Genomic DNA, 16,108 nt, shown 5'->3' on the forward strand with positions numbered 1-16,108 from the left:
GCTAAAGTTGAGTTAAAGTGTGTGAAACAAAGTTGACATACCCAAGTGAATACTTTAAATGAAGATTATAGAATTGAGCCTCTAGAGTTAAAATTATGAATTAGCTTCTCTTCCACCAATAAGTGCGCCAGTGAAGCAGCTTTCATATAGATATTATCACCAAGTTCAAACATGCTCGGAAGCAGCCTAAATGCTAGAGAATGGGGTTGGAGGCAGGTAGGATCTAAACTCAAACCAATTGTTACCACTCTAAAAGCTGCTCCAGATGAGCTTCTGCATATGATCTCTCGTAAATGCAAAGAAGTTTGTGACGTGAAATGTGAATCCCGTAAAACTGGACCAGTCTGTTCTTCAATTTGTAGACACTGCAAGGGAGTATCTTGTTCAAATGAACATAGAGATTTTGAGGCTCAACCTCAAGAAGATGACTATGATTAATCTTAAGCTTAGCCAATATTGATAAATATACTGATATACTAATACCAGGGATAGATTTATTTTTTTAAGACGGAATGCACAACGTTTGGCCTTTACTGCAGTCCGACTCATAGCCGAGTATATAACCCCTTCCTTCAACACGTAACCAAAAAATTAAATTATCTTATTGGCTCACTAAAACTACGTATTGGTGACGTTGCTGACAAGGAGGGCCAAAAATACGTAATTCCTGTTTGCCTCTGTCGCTATGTTTACGACCCCTCTTGCGTTGTACAATAGCCCACTCGATCACGCGCGTCACGACGACGCAGCGTCCGGGAGCGCGGATCGAGTGGGCTATGGTTGTACAGATCAGCGTCTTCACAGGAGTTCAAAATATAATTAGTGAATTTGGTGCCGGTGTTTTGGATTTGGAGTACATCTGTAAGGGTGAAAAGTGTTCGCTAATTCTTTCTTAAGCCAATCATGTCTACTATCCTCATGATTTTGTAAACGAATTTGATGAAGTTAACCAAGGCTTAGTGAATGGTCAGGAGTTTTGTGAGCTTAGTGTTTGGTTAAAACCAGTTCGTGCTGAAATATCTATGAAGACTTTTACTCAATTCTAACTCACTTTTAATTTTCTTGGGTCTTCCCCGTTTTTTTCAGTTGCAAGCCCTATGTCTTGTGTAACTTCACTTTTTAAACAATGTTCTTTCAAAAATTACAATCGGAGCCCATTCCAACTTGGCAGACGAAGGGCCAGACGACGTTTATTTGACCCGGCTATACATACAACGCCATAACGAAAATAAGACCCGCCTCTTCTTTCATATCCCTCCGTCACGGGTAAGGGGGTCGTGGACTTGGACGCACACCCGAATAACCCTGTTACCCATTCCGTCTTAAAAAAATAAATCTATCCCTGCTAATACAAAAATTGGGAAACCAGAATAAACCTCTCCGAGTCGAGACGCAATTAAGAGGTTATTCTTAAATAATTAAAAAAATATAATTGATGTTAATTACTTTAGTCGTTAGTAGTTTAACGTAATTCTACTGAAGTCGTTTTAAGAAACTTAATTCCTAAACTAATTTTAAACATAGCTATTGTTGACGTTTGAATTCTAGCGTCTGCCTCTTTAACAATTTTTGGAAATTTAAGGTATATAAGGCGATTGATTCACAATAAATGATAAGAAATCCGCAATTGCGTGAACCTTTGGTTGAAGCCCTGCAATTGGGAGGTTAGACGTTTCTCGTAACCCTAGCCGATCGCCCCGCACTTCTTGATCCTAACGTTGGGAGTAGAAGCCAAAAATTACTTACTGCGAACACGTTTGCTCCGATTTGCCAACTGCGAACGCGGTGACAGACACACACAAACAGACACACTCACACATACGTCCAGTATAGTACCTCTCCGTGACGTCATCGTCACTTAAAGAGGTAGAAATATAATGGGAATAATATATTTTAGGCTTAAAACCCTATTTACACTTCTTTCGCTTGAAACCGCTTCGCAAAACTCAAAAATTACATTTGCATTACCTTCCCGGCTGGATTGTAAACTTCCGGTTAGTTGTACGACAACATATCTTATGGGTTGAATTATGTGTTTGAAGGTAATCTACAATTGAAGCCTAATAACGTGTTAATCAGGTTAGTAGAACCAGAGCTATTAAACGTTTTCTCGATTTTGGAAATGTATTCTAAAAATAGAAACCATAAAATGCTTTAAATCCCCATTTTTTATATGAGGCTAATCTTCAGGGTCAGATATCTTAAGAGATGAATTATGAGTTTGAAGCTTAATCACGTGTTAATCGGGTAAATACAACCAGAGTTATTAGACGTTATCTCCATTTTGTCCGCCATTTTCCAATATGGAGGAACTTCCACCAATGGGAGACCACACCACGTTAAAGAGCTCCCAAAGATCTATAAGGTCTGAAATTTTCAGCTTTGTTTCAATTTGTTATGGGTTTTCTCTATTTTTTGGGCTAAAATGATTGTACTTCTGGTTTCCTTTAACCTATAGACGGGCTGAATGTTCTTTTGGGCCAGAAATTTAAAAAGTAATAAAAATTATCCCGATGGGCTGAGGGAAAACGCCGAGTGCCTTCGCTCCTAGGGGCTACAAAAAAATTAGTCATCAGTAAAATCTACCCATTCTTTATATCATTTTGATAGAAGTTCTTATTACACGCGAGCGGCGCCGCGGATAACAGCTAGTTCCTTATCTATGCATTGAAACAACCACAAGGAGAATAATCTAACACCAAGGTCTTAAATAAAATTTTTTGCCGTAGCCTCTAGTTCTGAAAGTTGTGATGTTAAGCTTTTTTACCTTCCCAATGTAGCTGATTAGCTCGCGAGAATGGAGAGATAAAACCTCTAAAATCTCGGCCACGACCGAGAACGAGGTTTTGAAGCAGCGCTCCACGCTCGTGGCCCATTCGACCGAAATATAGCCGAATTTGGCGGTAAATTATTGCAGTAATTTGGTCTAAAAAGCCTCTATAGTTATCTTCTTATAAAAATGTTTTAGCCAATTAATATTTTGTACGTAAATATATGAAAAACTATCATATTGCACTTATAACTCTTTGGGTATTAATTAAGGTTCCCCTTATTTCTCCCAATTTAAAACTCCCAATTCCCATTTACCCAAACCTCATTCAACCCAATTACCTGTTCTCATATAGCTTCGAAATCTAGTTCAAGTAATATAACAGCGAGACTCCGACGAGAATCGAACACATGATCTAAGTTTACAAGACTGGCGCTTTAACCACTAAGCCACGGAGCCCTTGCTTTGAAGCGATATGAATGCAGAATATTTCAGTAAATTAACTAAATTATCTCATGGGAACTTTTGCCCTATTATTTTAATTTTTCAAAATTATATAGCTACGAAATCTAGTTCAAGTAACATAACAGCGAGGCTCCGACGAGAATCGAACTCATGATCTCCTGTTTACTAGACAGGCGCTTTAACCACTAAGCCACGGAGCCCTTGCTTTGAAGCGACATGAATGCTGAATATTCCAGTAATTTAACTAAATTAACTCCTCGGAATTTTTACCCTATTGTTTTAATTTTTCAAAATTTAATAGCTACGAAATCTAGGTCAAGTAACATAACAGCAAGGCTCCGACGAGAATCGAACTCATGATCACCTGTTTACTAGACAGGCGCTTTAACCACTAAGCCACGGAGCCCTCGCTTTGAAGCGATATGAATGCTGAATATTTCAGTAAATTAACTAAATTATCTCATGGGAACTTTTACACTATTGTTTGCATATACGCATATCTAAATCAACTATTATTTTTAATTTTTACCTCTCCGTGTGACGTAGTCCAGGAGAGGTTCTGTAACGGCCGTGTCTGTGTGTGTGTGTGTGTGTCTGTCTGTGTGTGTGTCTGTGTGTCTGTCCGTTGTTACACCCACGTGACCGCGTTCGCAGTTTGCGTATCGGAGCAAACGTGTTCGCCATTTCCGAACTGCTTTCACAGTCACGGAAATGGCTCCTCTACTTGAGTTCTCACACCACCATCTTCTGGTTTTTGTCCATCCCACACGGACACTAGTCTGTTCTTACTGGCTTCTAATCACCGTCTTCGTCCATTCCCACTTGGCCACCAGTCTGTACATACTGGCTTCTAATCACCACCATCTTCTGTTCTTTGTCAATCTCACATTGACACCAGTCTGCACTTACACTGCCTTCTAACACCACCATCCACTGGTCTTCCGTCTATTCCACATAGACACCAATCTGTATCATTGGCTTCTACTCCATTATCATCGTTTGGTTTTAGGATATACGCGGCGATCAGCTAGGGTTACGAGAAACGTCTAGCCGCTCCCTAAGGTAGGATCGCTACCAAAGGTTTTCGCATTTGCGGTTTTTCCTTACTATTATAATGGAAACGAATCGTATATATACCCCAAAATTTGAAGAAAGCGGGAAGAGGGGTACCCTTCACTTTAAACGTCAATATTAGCAAAGTTTGAGAAGATAATAGGTATAACTTTATTTTAAACGATTTAACTATTATTAATGTTAATTATTGAAGATTAAAATAATTAAAAATAATTATATTTATTTAAATATTAAAGATAAACCTCTCGTGCAAAGAGAGAGATTATCATTGCCTCCTATATCTACCAAGGCCCGTGCATGCGATATATTTCCTTCATTGCCTCCTATATCTATCAAGGCCCGTGCATTGTGATATATTTCATTCATTGCATAAACATAAGCGAGATTGTTTTGGGAAAAAAATACTGCTTCCACTAATGGGTTTATACTCCTTGTTACTGTTGTATAGAGTAATCATGAGAAAAGCTTTAAAAATTACGAGAGGACAGACCTTTTTTATCCTCATTCAAAAATATTTTTTGGTGCTAGAAAGCTTTAAAAAATCCAAACGGTTAGGCATTGGTAAAAAAGACAAATGATATTTTTCAAATCTAATGAGATAACGCCCACCTAGTTGAAAATTGCCGTTTTTTATCCGCGGGAGCCATTCTTAATGAGAATTTCGATGCCAGTAGGTTGTCAATTAAACTACCGGTATATTATTGTTGTTGGAAATTGGATATTAAGTCAAATTAAGTGGTTGTAAAGAGCCAGCAGGTTTTTGCCACTTCTTTTTGTGAGTATTTGATATTTATATGTAAAATGGAGGAAGATAATGTTGAGAGTAAGTATGAAATGCGGAAGCGCAAAGCGCGGGAAAGGATGAGGGCAAAAAGGTCGACGTTTTCATTGGATACTTAAGGTTATATAATCTTCTCGACACGGAGAGGTAATATTTTGGTTTTCCCGACTTGTTCAAAATTTAATAGCTTCGAAATCTAGTTCAAGTAATATAACAGCAAGGCTCCGACGAGAATCGAACACTTGATCTCCTGTTTACATGACTGGCGCTTTAACCACTAAGCCACGGGGCCCTTGCTTTGAAGCGATATGAATGCAGAATATTTCAGTAAATTAACTAAATTATCTCATGGGAACTTTTGCCCTATTATTTTAATTTTTCAAAATTATATAGCTACGAAATCTAGTTCAAGTAACATAACAGAGAGGCTCCGACGAGAATCGAACTCATGATCTCCTGTTTCCTAGACAGGCGCTTTAACCACTAAGCCACGGAGCCCTCGCTTTGAAGCGACATGAATGCTGAATATTCCAGTAATTTAACTAAATTAACTCATCGGAGTTTTTACCCTATTGTTTTAATTTTTCAAAATTTAATAGCTACGAAATCTAGTTCAAGTAACATAACAGCGAGGCTCCGACGAGAATCGAACTCATGATCTCCTGTTTACTAGACAGGCGCTTTAACCACTAAGCCACGGAGCCCTTGCTTTGAAGCGATATGAATGCAGGATATTTCAGTAAATTAACTAAATTATCTCTTCGGAACTTTTGCCCTATTATTTTAATTTTTCAAAATTATATAGCTACGAAATCTAGTTCAAGTAACACAACAGCGAGGCTCCGACGAGAATCGAACTCATGATCTCCTGTTTACTAGACCGGCGCTTTAACCACTAAGCCACGGAGCCCTTGCTTTGAAGCGACATGAATGCTGAATGTTCCAGTAATTTAACTAAATTAACTCGTCGGAATTTTTACCCTATTGTTTTAATTTTTCAAAATTTAATAGCTACGAAATCTAGTTCAAGTAACATAACAGCGAGGCTCCGACGAGAATCGAACTCATGATCTCCTGTTTACAAGACAGGCGCTTTAATCACTAAGCCACGGAGCCCTTGGGTTGAAGTGATATGAATGCAGAATATTTCAGTAAATTGCCTAAATTATCTCATGGGAACTTTTGCCCTACTATTTTAATTTTTCAAAATTATATAGCTACGAAATCTAGTTCAAGTTATATAACAGCGAGGCTCCGACGAGAATCGAACTCATGATCTGCTGTTTACAAGACAGGCGCTTTAACCACTAAGCCACGGAGCCCTTGCTTTGAAGCGACATGAATGCTGAATATTCCAGTAATTTAACTAAATTAACTCCTCGGAATTTTTACCCTATTGTTTTAATTTTTCAAAATTTAATAGCTACGAAATCTAGGTCAAGTAACATAACAGCAAGGCTCCGACGAGAATCGAACTCATGGTCTCCTGTTTACTAGACAGGCGCTTTAACCACTAAGCCACGGAGCCCTTGCTTTGAAGCGATATGAATGCTGAATATTTCAGTAAATTAACTAAATTATCTCATGGGAACTTTTACACTATTGTTTGCATATATGCATATCTAAATCAACTATTATTTTTAATTTTTCAAAATTTAATAGCTTCGAAATCTAGTTCAAGTAATATAACAGCAAGGCTCCGACGAGAATCGAACACATGATCTCCTGTTTACAAGACTGGCGCTTTAACCACTAACCCACGGAGCCCTTGCTTTGAAGCGATATGAATGCAGAATATTTCAGTAAATTAACTAAATTATCTCATGGGAACTTTTACACTATTGTTTGCATATATGCATATCTAAATCAACTATTATTTTTAATTTTTCAAAATTTAATAGCTTCGAAATCTAGTTCAAGTAATATAACAGAAAGGCTCCGACGAGAATCGAACACATGATTTCCTGTTTACAAGACTGGCGCTTTAACCACTAAGCCACGGAGCCCTTGCTTTGAAGCGATATGAATGCAGAATACTTCAGTAAATTAACTAAATTATCTCATGGGAACTTTTGCCCTATTATTTTAATTTTTCAAAATTATATAACTACGAAATCTAGTTCAAGTAACATAACAGCGAGGCTCCGACGAGAATCGAACTCATAATCTCCTGTTTACTAGACAGGCGCTTTAACCACTAAGCCACGGAGCCCTTGCTTTGAAGCGACATGAATGCTGAATATTCCAGTAATTTAACTAAATTAACTGCTCGGAATTTTTACCCTATTGTTTTAATTTTTCAAAATTTAATAGCTACGAAATCTAGGTTAAGTAACATAACAGCAACGCTCCGACGAGAATCGAACTCATGATCTCCTGTTTACTAGACAGGCGCTTTAACCACTAAGCCACGGAGTCCTTGCTTTGAAGCGATATGAATGCTGAATATTTCAGTAAATTAACTAAATTATCTCATGGGAACTTTTACACTATTGTTTGCATATATGCATATCTAAATCAACTATTATTTTTAATTTTTCAAAATTTAATAGCTTCGAAATCTAGTTCAAGTAATATAACAGCAAGGCTCCGACGAGAATCGAACACATGATCTCCTGTTTACAAGACTGGCGCTTTAACCACTAACCCACGGAGCCCTTGCTTTGAAGCGATATGAATGCAGAATATTTCAGTAAATTAACTAAATTATCTCATGGGAACTTTTGCCCTATTATTTTAATTTTTCAAAATTATATAGCTACGAAATCTAGTTCAAGTAACATAACAGCGAGGCTCCGACGAGAATCGAACTCATGATCTCCTGTTTACTAGACAGGCGCTTTAACCACTAAGCCACGGAGCCCTTGCTTTGAAGCGACATGAATGCTGAATATTCCAGTAATTTAACTAAATTAACTCCTCGGAATTTTTACCCTATTGTTTTAATTTTTCAAAATTTAATAGCTACGAAATCTAGGTCAAGTAACATAACAGCAAGGCTCCGACGAGAATCGAACTCATGATCACCTGTTTACTAGACAGGCGCTTTAACCACTAAGCCACGGAGCCCTTGCTTTGAAGCGATATGAATGCTGAATATTTCAGTAAATTAACTAAATTATCTCATGGGAACTTTTACACTATTGTTTGCATATATGCATATCTAAATCAACTATTATTTTTAATTTTTCAAAATTTAATAGCTTCGAAATCTAGTTCAAGTAATATAACAGCAAGGCTCCGACGAGAATCGAACACATGATCTCCTGTTTACAAGACTGGCGCTTTAACCACTAACCCACGGAGCCCTTGCTTTGAAGCGATATGAATGCAGAATATTTCAGTAAATTAACTAAATTATCTCATGGGAACTTTTACACTATTGTTTGCATATATGCATATCTAAATCAACTATTATTTTTAATTTTTCAAAATTTAATAGCTTCGAAATCTAGTTCAAGTAATATAACAGAAAGGCTCCGACGAGAATCGAACACATGATTTCCTGTTTACAAGACTGGCGCTTTAACCACTAAGCCACGGAGCCCTTGCTTTGAAGCGATATGAATGCAGAATACTTCAGTAAATTAACTAAATTATCTCATGGGAACTTTTGCCCTATTATTTTAATTTTTCAAAATTATATAACTACGAAATCTAGTTCAAGTAACATAACAGCGAGGCTCCGACGAGAATCGAACTCATAATCTCCTGTTTACTAGACAGGCGCTTTAACCACTAAGCCACGGAGCCCTTGCTTTGAAGCGACATGAATGCTGAATATTCCAGTAATTTAACTAAATTAACTGCTCGGAATTTTTACCCTATTGTTTTAATTTTTCAAAATTTAATAGCTACGAAATCTAGGTTAAGTAACATAACAGCAACGCTCCGACGAGAATCGAACTCATGATCTCCTGTTTACTAGACAGGCGCTTTAACCACTAAGCCACGGAGTCCTTGCTTTGAAGCGATATGAATGCTGAATATTTCAGTAAATTAACTAAATTATCTCATGGGAACTTTTACACTATTGTTTGCATATATGCATATCTAAATCAACTATTATTTTTAATTTTTCAAAATTTAATAGCTTCGAAATCTAGTTCAAGTAATATAACAGCAAGGCTCCGACGAGAATCGAACACATGATCTCCTGTTTACAAGACTGGCGCTTTAACCACTAACCCACGGAGCCCTTGCTTTGAAGCGATATGAATGCAGAATATTTCAGTAAATTAACTAAATTATCTCATGGGAGCTTTTGCCCTATTATTTTAATTTTTCAAAATTATATAGCTACGAAATCTAGTTCAAGTAACATAACAGCGAGGCTCCGACGAGAATCGAACTCATGATCTCCTGTTTACTAGACAGGCGCTTTAACCACTAAGCCACGGAGCCCTTGCTTTGAAGCGACATGAATGCTGAATATTCCAGTAATTTAACTAAATTAACTCCTCGGAATTTTTACCCTATTGTTTTAATTTTTCAAAATTTAATAGCTACGAAATCTAGGTCAAGTAACATAACAGCAAGGCTCCGACGAGAATCGAACTCATGATCACCTGTTTACTAGACAGGCGCTTTAACCACTAAGCCACGGAGCCCTTGCTTTGAAGCGATATGAATGCTGAATATTTCAGTAAATTAACTAAATTATCTCATGGGAACTTTTACACTATTGTTTGCATATATGCATATCTAAATCAACTATTATTTTTAATTTTTCAAAATTTAATAGCTTCGAAATCTAGTTCAAGTAATATAACAGCAAGGCTCCGACGAGAATCGAACACATGATCTCCTGTTTACAAGACTGGCGCTTTAACCACTAACCCACGGAGCCCTTGCTTTGAAGCGATATGAATGCAGAATATTTAAGTAAATTAACTAAATTATCTCATGGGAACTTTTGCCCTATTATTTTAATTTTTCAAAATTATATAGCTACGAAATTTAGTTCAAGTAACATAACAGCGAGGCTCCGACGAGAATCGAACTCATGATCTCCTGTTTACTAGACAGGCGCTTTAACCACTAAGCCACGGAGCCCTTGCTTTGAAGCGACATGAATGCTGAATATTCCAGTAATTTAACTAAATTAACTCCTCGGAATTTTTACCCTATTGTTTTAATTTTTCAAAATTTAATAGCTACGAAATCTAGGTCAAGTAACATAACAGCAAGGCTCCGACGAGAATCGAACTCATGATCACCTGTTTACTAGACAGGCGCTTTAACCACTAAGCCACGGAGCCCTTGCTTTGAAGCGATATGAATGCTGAATATTTCAGTAAATTAACTAAATTATCTCATGGGAACTTTTACCCAATTGTTTTAATTTTTCAAAATTTAATAGCTACGAAATATAGTTCAAGTAACATAACAGCGAGGCTCCGACGAGAATCGAACTCATGATCTCCTGTTTTCAAGACAGGCGCTTTAAACACTAAGCCACGGAGCCCTTGCTTTGAAGCGACATGAATGCTGAATATTCCAGTAATTTAACTAAATTAACTCATCGGAATTTTTACCCTATTGTTTTAATTTTTCAAAATTTAATAGCTACGAAATGTAGGTCACGTAACATAACAGCAAGGCTCCGACGAGAATCGAACTCATGATCTCCTGTTTACTAGACAGGCGCTTTAACCACTAAGCCACGGATCCCTTGCTTTGAAGCGATATGAATGCTGAATATTTCAGTAAATTAACTAAATTATCTCATGGGAACTTTTACCCAATTGTTTTAATTTTTCAAAATTTAATAGCTACGAAATATAGTTCAAGTAACATAACAGCGAGGCTCCGACGAGAATCGAACTCATGAGCTCCTGTTTTCAAGACAGGCGCTTTAAACACTAAGCCACGGAGCCCTTGCTTTGAAGCGACATGAATGCTGAATATTCCAGTAATTTAACTAAATTAACTCATCGGAATTTTTACCCTATTGTTTCAATTTTTCAAAATTTATTAGCTACGAAATCTAGTTCAAGTAACATAACAGCGAGGCTCCGACGAGAATCGAACTCATGATCTCCTGTTTACTAGACAGGCGCTTTAACCACTAAGCCACGGAGCCCTTGCTTTGAAGCGATATGAATGCTGAATATTTAAGCAAATTAACTAAATTATCTCATGGGAACTTTTACACTATTGTTTGCATATATGCATATCTAAATCAACAATTATTTTTAATTTTTCAAAATTTTTATAGCTTCGAAATCTAGTTCAAGTAATATAACAGCAAGGCTCCGACGAGAATCGAACACATGATCTCCTGTTTACAAGACTGGCGCTTTAACCACTAAGCCACGGAGCCCTTGCTTTGAAGCGATATGAATGCAGAATACTTCAGTAAATTAACTAAATTATCTCATGGGAACTTTTGCCCTATTATTTTAATTTTTCAAAATTATATAGCTACGAAATCTAGTTCAAGTAACATAACAGCGAGGCTCCGACGAGAATCGAACTCATGATCTCCTGTTTACTAGACAGGCGCTTTAACCACTAAGCCACGGAGCCCTTGCTTTGAAGCGACATGAATGCTGAATATTCCAGTAATTTAACTAAATTAACTCCTCGGAATTTTTACCCTATTGTTTTAATTTTTCAAAATTTAATAGCTACGAAATCTAGGTCAAGTAACATAACAGCAAGGCTCCGACGAGAATCGAACTCATGATCTCCTGTTTACTAGACAGGCGCTTTAACCACTAAGCCACGGAGACCTTGCTTTGAAGCGATATGAATGCTGAATATTTCAGCAAATTAACTAAATTATCTCATGGGAACTTTTACACTATTGTTTGCATATATGCATATCTAAATCAACAATTATTTTTAATTTTTCAAAATTTTTATAGCTTCGAAATCTAGTTCAAGTAATATAACAGCAAGGCTCCGACGAGAATCGAACACATGATCTCCTGTTTACAAGACTGGCGCTTTAACCACTAAGCCACGGAGCCCTTGCTTTGAAGCGATATGAATGCAGAATACTTCAGTAAATAAACTAAATTATCTCATGGGAACTTTTGCCCTATTATTTTAATTTTTCAAAATTATATAGCTACGAAATCTAGTTCAAGTAACATAACAGCGAGGCTCCGACGAGAATCGAACTCATGATCTCCTGTTTACTAGACAGGCGCTTTAACCACTAAGCCACGGAGCCCTTGCTTTGAAGCGACATGAATGCTGAATATTCCAGTAATTTAACTAAATTAACTCCTCGGAATTTTTACCCTATTGTTTTAATTTTTCAACATTTAATAGCTACGAAATCTAGGTCACGTAACATAACAGCAAGGCTCCGACGAGAATCGAACTCATGATCTCCTGTTTACTAGACAGGCGCTTTAACCACTAAGCCACGGAGCCCTTGCTTTGAAGCGATATGAATGCTGAATATTTCAGTAAATTAACTAAATTATCTCATGGGAACTTTTACCCAATTGTTTTAATTTTTCAAAATTTAATAGCTACGAAATATAGTTCAAGTAACATAACAGCGAGGCTCCGACGAGAATCGAACTCATGATCTCCTGTTTTCAAGACAGGCGCTTTAAACACTAAGCCACGGAGCCCTTGCTTTGAAGCGACATGAATGCTGAATATTCCAGTAATTTAACTAAATTAACTCATCGGAATTTTTACCCTATTGTTTTAATTTTTCAAAATTTATTAGCTACGAAATCTAGTTCAAGTAACATAACAGCGAGGCTCCGACGAGAATCGAGCTCATGATCTCCTGTTTACTAGACAGGCGCTTTAACCACTAAGCCACGGAGCCCTTGCTTTGAAGCGATATGAATGCTGAATATTTAAGCAAATTAACTAAATTATCTCATGGGAACTTTTACACTATTGTTTGCATATATGCATATCTAAATCAACAATTATTTTTAATTTTTCAAAATTTTTATAGCTTCGAAATCTAGTTCAAGTAATATAACAGCAAGGCTCCGACGAGAATCGAACACATGATCTCCTGTTTACAAGACTGGCGCTTTAACCACTAAGCCACGGAGCCCTTGCTTTGAAGCGATATGAATGCAGAATACTTCAGTAAATTAACTAAATTATCTCATGGGAACTTTTGCCCTATTATTTTAATTTTTCAAAATTATATAGCTACGAAATCTAGTTCAAGTAACATAACAGCGAGGCTCCGACGAGAATCGAACTCATGATCTCCTGTTTACTAGACAGGCGCTTTAACCACTAAGCCACGGAGCCCTTGCTTTGAAGCGATATGAATGCTGAATATTCCAGTAATTTAACTAAATTAACTCCTCGGAATTTTTACCCTATTGTTTTAATTTTTCAAAATTTAATAGCTACGAAATCTAGGTCAAGTAACATAACAGCAAGGCTCCGACGAGAATCGAACTCATGATCACCTGTTTACTAGACAGGCGCTTTAACCACTAAGCCACGGAGCCCTTGCTTTGAAGCGTTATGAATGCAGAATATTTAAGTAAATTAACTAAATTATCTCATGGGAACTTTTGCCCTATTATTTTAATTTTTCAAAATTATATAGCTACGAAATTTAGTTCAAGTAACATAACAGCGAGGCTCCGACGAGAATCGAACTCATGATCTCCTGTTTACTAGACAGGCGCTTTAACCACTAAGCCACGGAGCCCTTGCTTTGAAGCGACATGAATGCTGAATATTCCAGTAATTTAACTAAATTAACTCCTCGGAATTTTTACCCTATTGTTTTAATTTTTCAAAATTTAATAGCTACGAAATCTAGGTCAAGTAACATAACAGCAAGGCTCCGACGAGAATCGAACTCATGATCACCTGTTTACTAGACAGGCGCTTTAACCACTAAGCCACGGAGCCCTTGCTTTGAAGCGATATGAATGCTGAATATTTCAGTAAATTAACTAAATTATCTCATGGGAACTTTTACCCAATTGTTTTAATTTTTCAAAATTTAATAGCTACGAAATATAGTTCAAGTAACATAACAGCGAGGCTCCGACGAGAATCGAACTCATGAGCTCCTGTTTTCAAGACAGGCGCTTTAAACACTAAGCCACGGAGCCCTTGCTTTGAAGCGACATGAATGCTGAATTTTCCAGTAATTTAACTAAATTAACTCATCGGAATTTTTACCCTATTGTTTCAATTTTTCGAAATTTATTAGCTACGAAATCTAGTTCAAGTAACATAACAGCGAGGCTCCGACGAGAATCGAACTCATGATCTCCTGTTTACTAGACAGGCGCTTTAACCACTAAGCCACGGAGCCCTTGCTTTGAAGCGATATGAATGCTGAATATTTAAGCAAATTAACTAAATTATCTCATGGGAACTTTTACACTATTGTTTGCATATATGCATATCTAAATCAACAATTATTTTTAATTTTTCAAAATTTTTATAGCTTCGAAATCTAGTTCAAGTAATATAACAGCAAGGCTCCGACGAGAATCGAACACATGATCTCCTGTTTACAAGACTGGCGCTTTAACCACTAAGCCACGGAGCCCTTGCTTTGAAGCGATATGAATGCAGAATACTTCAGTAAATTAACTAAATTATCTCATGGGAACTTTTGCCCTATTATTTTAATTTTTCAAAATTATATAGCTACGAAATCTAGTTCAAGTAACATAACAGCGAGGCTCCGACGAGAATCGAACTCATGATCTCCTGTTTACTAGACAGGCGCTTTAACCACTAAGCCACGGAGCCCTTGCTTTGAAGCGACATGAATGCTGAATATTCCAGTAATTTAACTAAATTAACTCCTCGGAATTTTTACCCTATTGTTTTAATTTTTCAAAATTTAATAGCTACGAAATCTAGGTCAAGTAACATAACAGCAAGGCTCCGACGAGAATCGAACTCATGATCTCCTGTTTACTAGACAGGCGCTTTAACCACTAAGCCACGGAGACCTTGCTTTGAAGCGATATGAATGCTGAATATTTCAGCAAATTAACTAAATTATCTCATGGGAACTTTTACACTATTGTTTGCATATATGCATATCTAAATCAACAATTATTTTTAATTTTTCAAAATTTTTATAGCTTCGAAATCTAGTTCAAGTAATATAACAGCAAGGCTCCGACGAGAATCGAACACATGATCTCCTGTTTACAAGACTGGCGCTTTAACCACTAAGCCACGGAGCCCTTGCTTTGAAGCGATATGAATGCAGAATACTTCAGTAAATAAACTAAATTATCTCATGGGAACTTTTGCCCTATTATTTTAATTTTTCAAAATTATATAGCTACGAAATCTAGTTCAAGTAACATAACAGCGAGGCTCCGACGAGAATCGAACTCATGATCTCCTGTTTACTAGACAGGCGCTTTAACCACTAAGCCACGGAGCCCTTGCATTGAAGCGACATGAATGCTGAATATTCCAGTAATTTAACTAAATTAACTCCTCGGAATTTTTACCCTATTGTTTTAATTTTTCAACATTTAATAGCTACGAAATCTAGGTCACGTAACATAACAGCAAGGCTCCGACGAGAATCGAACTCATGATCTCCTGTTTACTAGACAGGCGCTTTAACCACTAAGCCACGGAGCCCTTGCTTTGAAGCGATATGAATGCTGAATATTTCAGTAAATTAACTAAATTATCTCATGGGAACTTTTACCCAATTGTTTTAATTTTTCAAAATTTAATAGCTACGAAATATAGTTCAAGTAACATAACAGCGAGGCTCCGACGAGAATCGAACTCATGATCTCCTGTTTTCAAGACAGGCGCTTTAAACACTAAGCCACGGAGCCCTTGCTTTGAAGCGACATGAATGCTGAATATTCCAGTAATTTAACTAAATTAACTCATCGGAATTTTTACCCTATTGTTTTAATTTTTCAAAATTTATTAGCTACGAAATCTAGTTCAAGTAACATAACAGCGAGGCTCCGACGAGAATCGAACTCATGATCTCCTGTTTACTAGACAGGCGCTTTAACCACTAAGCCACGGAGCCCTTGCTTTGAAGCGATATGAATGCT

General features: G+C 37.0%; 38 non-coding genes across 38 annotated transcripts; all 38 read right to left on the minus strand.

The window, feature by feature from the left end:
• Positions 1-3,362: 3,362 nt before the first annotated feature.
• TRNAT-AGU (transfer RNA threonine (anticodon AGU)) lies at positions 3,363-3,435 on the minus strand. Its single transcript has one exon. It is a non-coding gene; the product is annotated as a tRNA-Thr (tRNA).
• A 133-nt stretch (positions 3,436-3,568) lies between these two features.
• TRNAT-AGU (transfer RNA threonine (anticodon AGU)) lies at positions 3,569-3,641 on the minus strand. The gene has a single exon. It is a non-coding gene; the product is annotated as a tRNA-Thr (tRNA).
• A 1,874-nt stretch (positions 3,642-5,515) lies between these two features.
• TRNAP-AGG (transfer RNA proline (anticodon AGG)) lies at positions 5,516-5,588 on the minus strand. Its single transcript has one exon. It is a non-coding gene; the product is annotated as a tRNA-Pro (tRNA).
• A 133-nt stretch (positions 5,589-5,721) lies between these two features.
• On the minus strand, positions 5,722-5,794 carry TRNAT-AGU (transfer RNA threonine (anticodon AGU)). The gene has a single exon. It is a non-coding gene; the product is annotated as a tRNA-Thr (tRNA).
• Positions 5,795-5,927: 133 nt separating this feature from the next.
• TRNAT-AGU (transfer RNA threonine (anticodon AGU)) lies at positions 5,928-6,000 on the minus strand. The gene has a single exon. It is a non-coding gene; the product is annotated as a tRNA-Thr (tRNA).
• Positions 6,001-6,133: 133 nt separating this feature from the next.
• Positions 6,134-6,206, minus strand: TRNAT-UGU (transfer RNA threonine (anticodon UGU)). Its single transcript has one exon. It is a non-coding gene; the product is annotated as a tRNA-Thr (tRNA).
• Positions 6,207-6,339: 133 nt separating this feature from the next.
• Positions 6,340-6,412, minus strand: TRNAT-UGU (transfer RNA threonine (anticodon UGU)). Its single transcript has one exon. It is a non-coding gene; the product is annotated as a tRNA-Thr (tRNA).
• Positions 6,413-6,545: 133 nt separating this feature from the next.
• TRNAT-AGU (transfer RNA threonine (anticodon AGU)) lies at positions 6,546-6,618 on the minus strand. The gene has a single exon. It is a non-coding gene; the product is annotated as a tRNA-Thr (tRNA).
• Positions 6,619-7,229: 611 nt separating this feature from the next.
• TRNAT-AGU (transfer RNA threonine (anticodon AGU)) lies at positions 7,230-7,302 on the minus strand. Its single transcript has one exon. It is a non-coding gene; the product is annotated as a tRNA-Thr (tRNA).
• A 578-nt stretch (positions 7,303-7,880) lies between these two features.
• Positions 7,881-7,953, minus strand: TRNAT-AGU (transfer RNA threonine (anticodon AGU)). The gene has a single exon. It is a non-coding gene; the product is annotated as a tRNA-Thr (tRNA).
• A 133-nt stretch (positions 7,954-8,086) lies between these two features.
• TRNAT-AGU (transfer RNA threonine (anticodon AGU)) lies at positions 8,087-8,159 on the minus strand. The gene has a single exon. It is a non-coding gene; the product is annotated as a tRNA-Thr (tRNA).
• Positions 8,160-8,770: 611 nt separating this feature from the next.
• On the minus strand, positions 8,771-8,843 carry TRNAT-AGU (transfer RNA threonine (anticodon AGU)). Its single transcript has one exon. It is a non-coding gene; the product is annotated as a tRNA-Thr (tRNA).
• A 578-nt stretch (positions 8,844-9,421) lies between these two features.
• Positions 9,422-9,494, minus strand: TRNAT-AGU (transfer RNA threonine (anticodon AGU)). Its single transcript has one exon. It is a non-coding gene; the product is annotated as a tRNA-Thr (tRNA).
• A 133-nt stretch (positions 9,495-9,627) lies between these two features.
• On the minus strand, positions 9,628-9,700 carry TRNAT-AGU (transfer RNA threonine (anticodon AGU)). Its single transcript has one exon. It is a non-coding gene; the product is annotated as a tRNA-Thr (tRNA).
• A 372-nt stretch (positions 9,701-10,072) lies between these two features.
• On the minus strand, positions 10,073-10,145 carry TRNAT-AGU (transfer RNA threonine (anticodon AGU)). Its single transcript has one exon. It is a non-coding gene; the product is annotated as a tRNA-Thr (tRNA).
• A 133-nt stretch (positions 10,146-10,278) lies between these two features.
• On the minus strand, positions 10,279-10,351 carry TRNAT-AGU (transfer RNA threonine (anticodon AGU)). The gene has a single exon. It is a non-coding gene; the product is annotated as a tRNA-Thr (tRNA).
• Positions 10,352-10,484: 133 nt separating this feature from the next.
• Positions 10,485-10,557, minus strand: TRNAS-UGA (transfer RNA serine (anticodon UGA)). Its single transcript has one exon. It is a non-coding gene; the product is annotated as a tRNA-Ser (tRNA).
• A 133-nt stretch (positions 10,558-10,690) lies between these two features.
• TRNAT-AGU (transfer RNA threonine (anticodon AGU)) lies at positions 10,691-10,763 on the minus strand. Its single transcript has one exon. It is a non-coding gene; the product is annotated as a tRNA-Thr (tRNA).
• A 133-nt stretch (positions 10,764-10,896) lies between these two features.
• Positions 10,897-10,969, minus strand: TRNAS-UGA (transfer RNA serine (anticodon UGA)). Its single transcript has one exon. It is a non-coding gene; the product is annotated as a tRNA-Ser (tRNA).
• A 133-nt stretch (positions 10,970-11,102) lies between these two features.
• On the minus strand, positions 11,103-11,175 carry TRNAT-AGU (transfer RNA threonine (anticodon AGU)). The gene has a single exon. It is a non-coding gene; the product is annotated as a tRNA-Thr (tRNA).
• Positions 11,176-11,548: 373 nt separating this feature from the next.
• Positions 11,549-11,621, minus strand: TRNAT-AGU (transfer RNA threonine (anticodon AGU)). The gene has a single exon. It is a non-coding gene; the product is annotated as a tRNA-Thr (tRNA).
• Positions 11,622-11,754: 133 nt separating this feature from the next.
• On the minus strand, positions 11,755-11,828 carry TRNAT-AGU (transfer RNA threonine (anticodon AGU)). The gene has a single exon. It is a non-coding gene; the product is annotated as a tRNA-Thr (tRNA).
• Positions 11,829-12,200: 372 nt separating this feature from the next.
• On the minus strand, positions 12,201-12,273 carry TRNAT-AGU (transfer RNA threonine (anticodon AGU)). Its single transcript has one exon. It is a non-coding gene; the product is annotated as a tRNA-Thr (tRNA).
• Positions 12,274-12,406: 133 nt separating this feature from the next.
• TRNAT-AGU (transfer RNA threonine (anticodon AGU)) lies at positions 12,407-12,479 on the minus strand. The gene has a single exon. It is a non-coding gene; the product is annotated as a tRNA-Thr (tRNA).
• A 133-nt stretch (positions 12,480-12,612) lies between these two features.
• TRNAS-UGA (transfer RNA serine (anticodon UGA)) lies at positions 12,613-12,685 on the minus strand. The gene has a single exon. It is a non-coding gene; the product is annotated as a tRNA-Ser (tRNA).
• Positions 12,686-12,818: 133 nt separating this feature from the next.
• Positions 12,819-12,891, minus strand: TRNAT-AGU (transfer RNA threonine (anticodon AGU)). Its single transcript has one exon. It is a non-coding gene; the product is annotated as a tRNA-Thr (tRNA).
• A 373-nt stretch (positions 12,892-13,264) lies between these two features.
• TRNAT-AGU (transfer RNA threonine (anticodon AGU)) lies at positions 13,265-13,337 on the minus strand. Its single transcript has one exon. It is a non-coding gene; the product is annotated as a tRNA-Thr (tRNA).
• Positions 13,338-13,470: 133 nt separating this feature from the next.
• On the minus strand, positions 13,471-13,543 carry TRNAT-AGU (transfer RNA threonine (anticodon AGU)). Its single transcript has one exon. It is a non-coding gene; the product is annotated as a tRNA-Thr (tRNA).
• A 133-nt stretch (positions 13,544-13,676) lies between these two features.
• On the minus strand, positions 13,677-13,749 carry TRNAT-AGU (transfer RNA threonine (anticodon AGU)). Its single transcript has one exon. It is a non-coding gene; the product is annotated as a tRNA-Thr (tRNA).
• Positions 13,750-13,882: 133 nt separating this feature from the next.
• TRNAT-AGU (transfer RNA threonine (anticodon AGU)) lies at positions 13,883-13,955 on the minus strand. The gene has a single exon. It is a non-coding gene; the product is annotated as a tRNA-Thr (tRNA).
• Positions 13,956-14,088: 133 nt separating this feature from the next.
• Positions 14,089-14,161, minus strand: TRNAS-UGA (transfer RNA serine (anticodon UGA)). Its single transcript has one exon. It is a non-coding gene; the product is annotated as a tRNA-Ser (tRNA).
• Positions 14,162-14,294: 133 nt separating this feature from the next.
• Positions 14,295-14,367, minus strand: TRNAT-AGU (transfer RNA threonine (anticodon AGU)). Its single transcript has one exon. It is a non-coding gene; the product is annotated as a tRNA-Thr (tRNA).
• Positions 14,368-14,740: 373 nt separating this feature from the next.
• TRNAT-AGU (transfer RNA threonine (anticodon AGU)) lies at positions 14,741-14,813 on the minus strand. Its single transcript has one exon. It is a non-coding gene; the product is annotated as a tRNA-Thr (tRNA).
• Positions 14,814-14,946: 133 nt separating this feature from the next.
• TRNAT-AGU (transfer RNA threonine (anticodon AGU)) lies at positions 14,947-15,020 on the minus strand. The gene has a single exon. It is a non-coding gene; the product is annotated as a tRNA-Thr (tRNA).
• Positions 15,021-15,392: 372 nt separating this feature from the next.
• On the minus strand, positions 15,393-15,465 carry TRNAT-AGU (transfer RNA threonine (anticodon AGU)). The gene has a single exon. It is a non-coding gene; the product is annotated as a tRNA-Thr (tRNA).
• Positions 15,466-15,598: 133 nt separating this feature from the next.
• TRNAT-AGU (transfer RNA threonine (anticodon AGU)) lies at positions 15,599-15,671 on the minus strand. Its single transcript has one exon. It is a non-coding gene; the product is annotated as a tRNA-Thr (tRNA).
• A 133-nt stretch (positions 15,672-15,804) lies between these two features.
• TRNAS-UGA (transfer RNA serine (anticodon UGA)) lies at positions 15,805-15,877 on the minus strand. The gene has a single exon. It is a non-coding gene; the product is annotated as a tRNA-Ser (tRNA).
• A 133-nt stretch (positions 15,878-16,010) lies between these two features.
• TRNAT-AGU (transfer RNA threonine (anticodon AGU)) lies at positions 16,011-16,083 on the minus strand. Its single transcript has one exon. It is a non-coding gene; the product is annotated as a tRNA-Thr (tRNA).
• Between the last annotated feature and the right edge of the window lie 25 nt (positions 16,084-16,108).

This window comes from Phalangium opilio, unplaced genomic scaffold (genome assembly GCF_054372755.1).
Source record: "Phalangium opilio isolate 3A_F unplaced genomic scaffold, DU_Popi_V2 ptg000217l_1, whole genome shotgun sequence".
NCBI lineage: Eukaryota > Metazoa > Arthropoda > Arachnida > Opiliones > Phalangiidae > Phalangium > Phalangium opilio.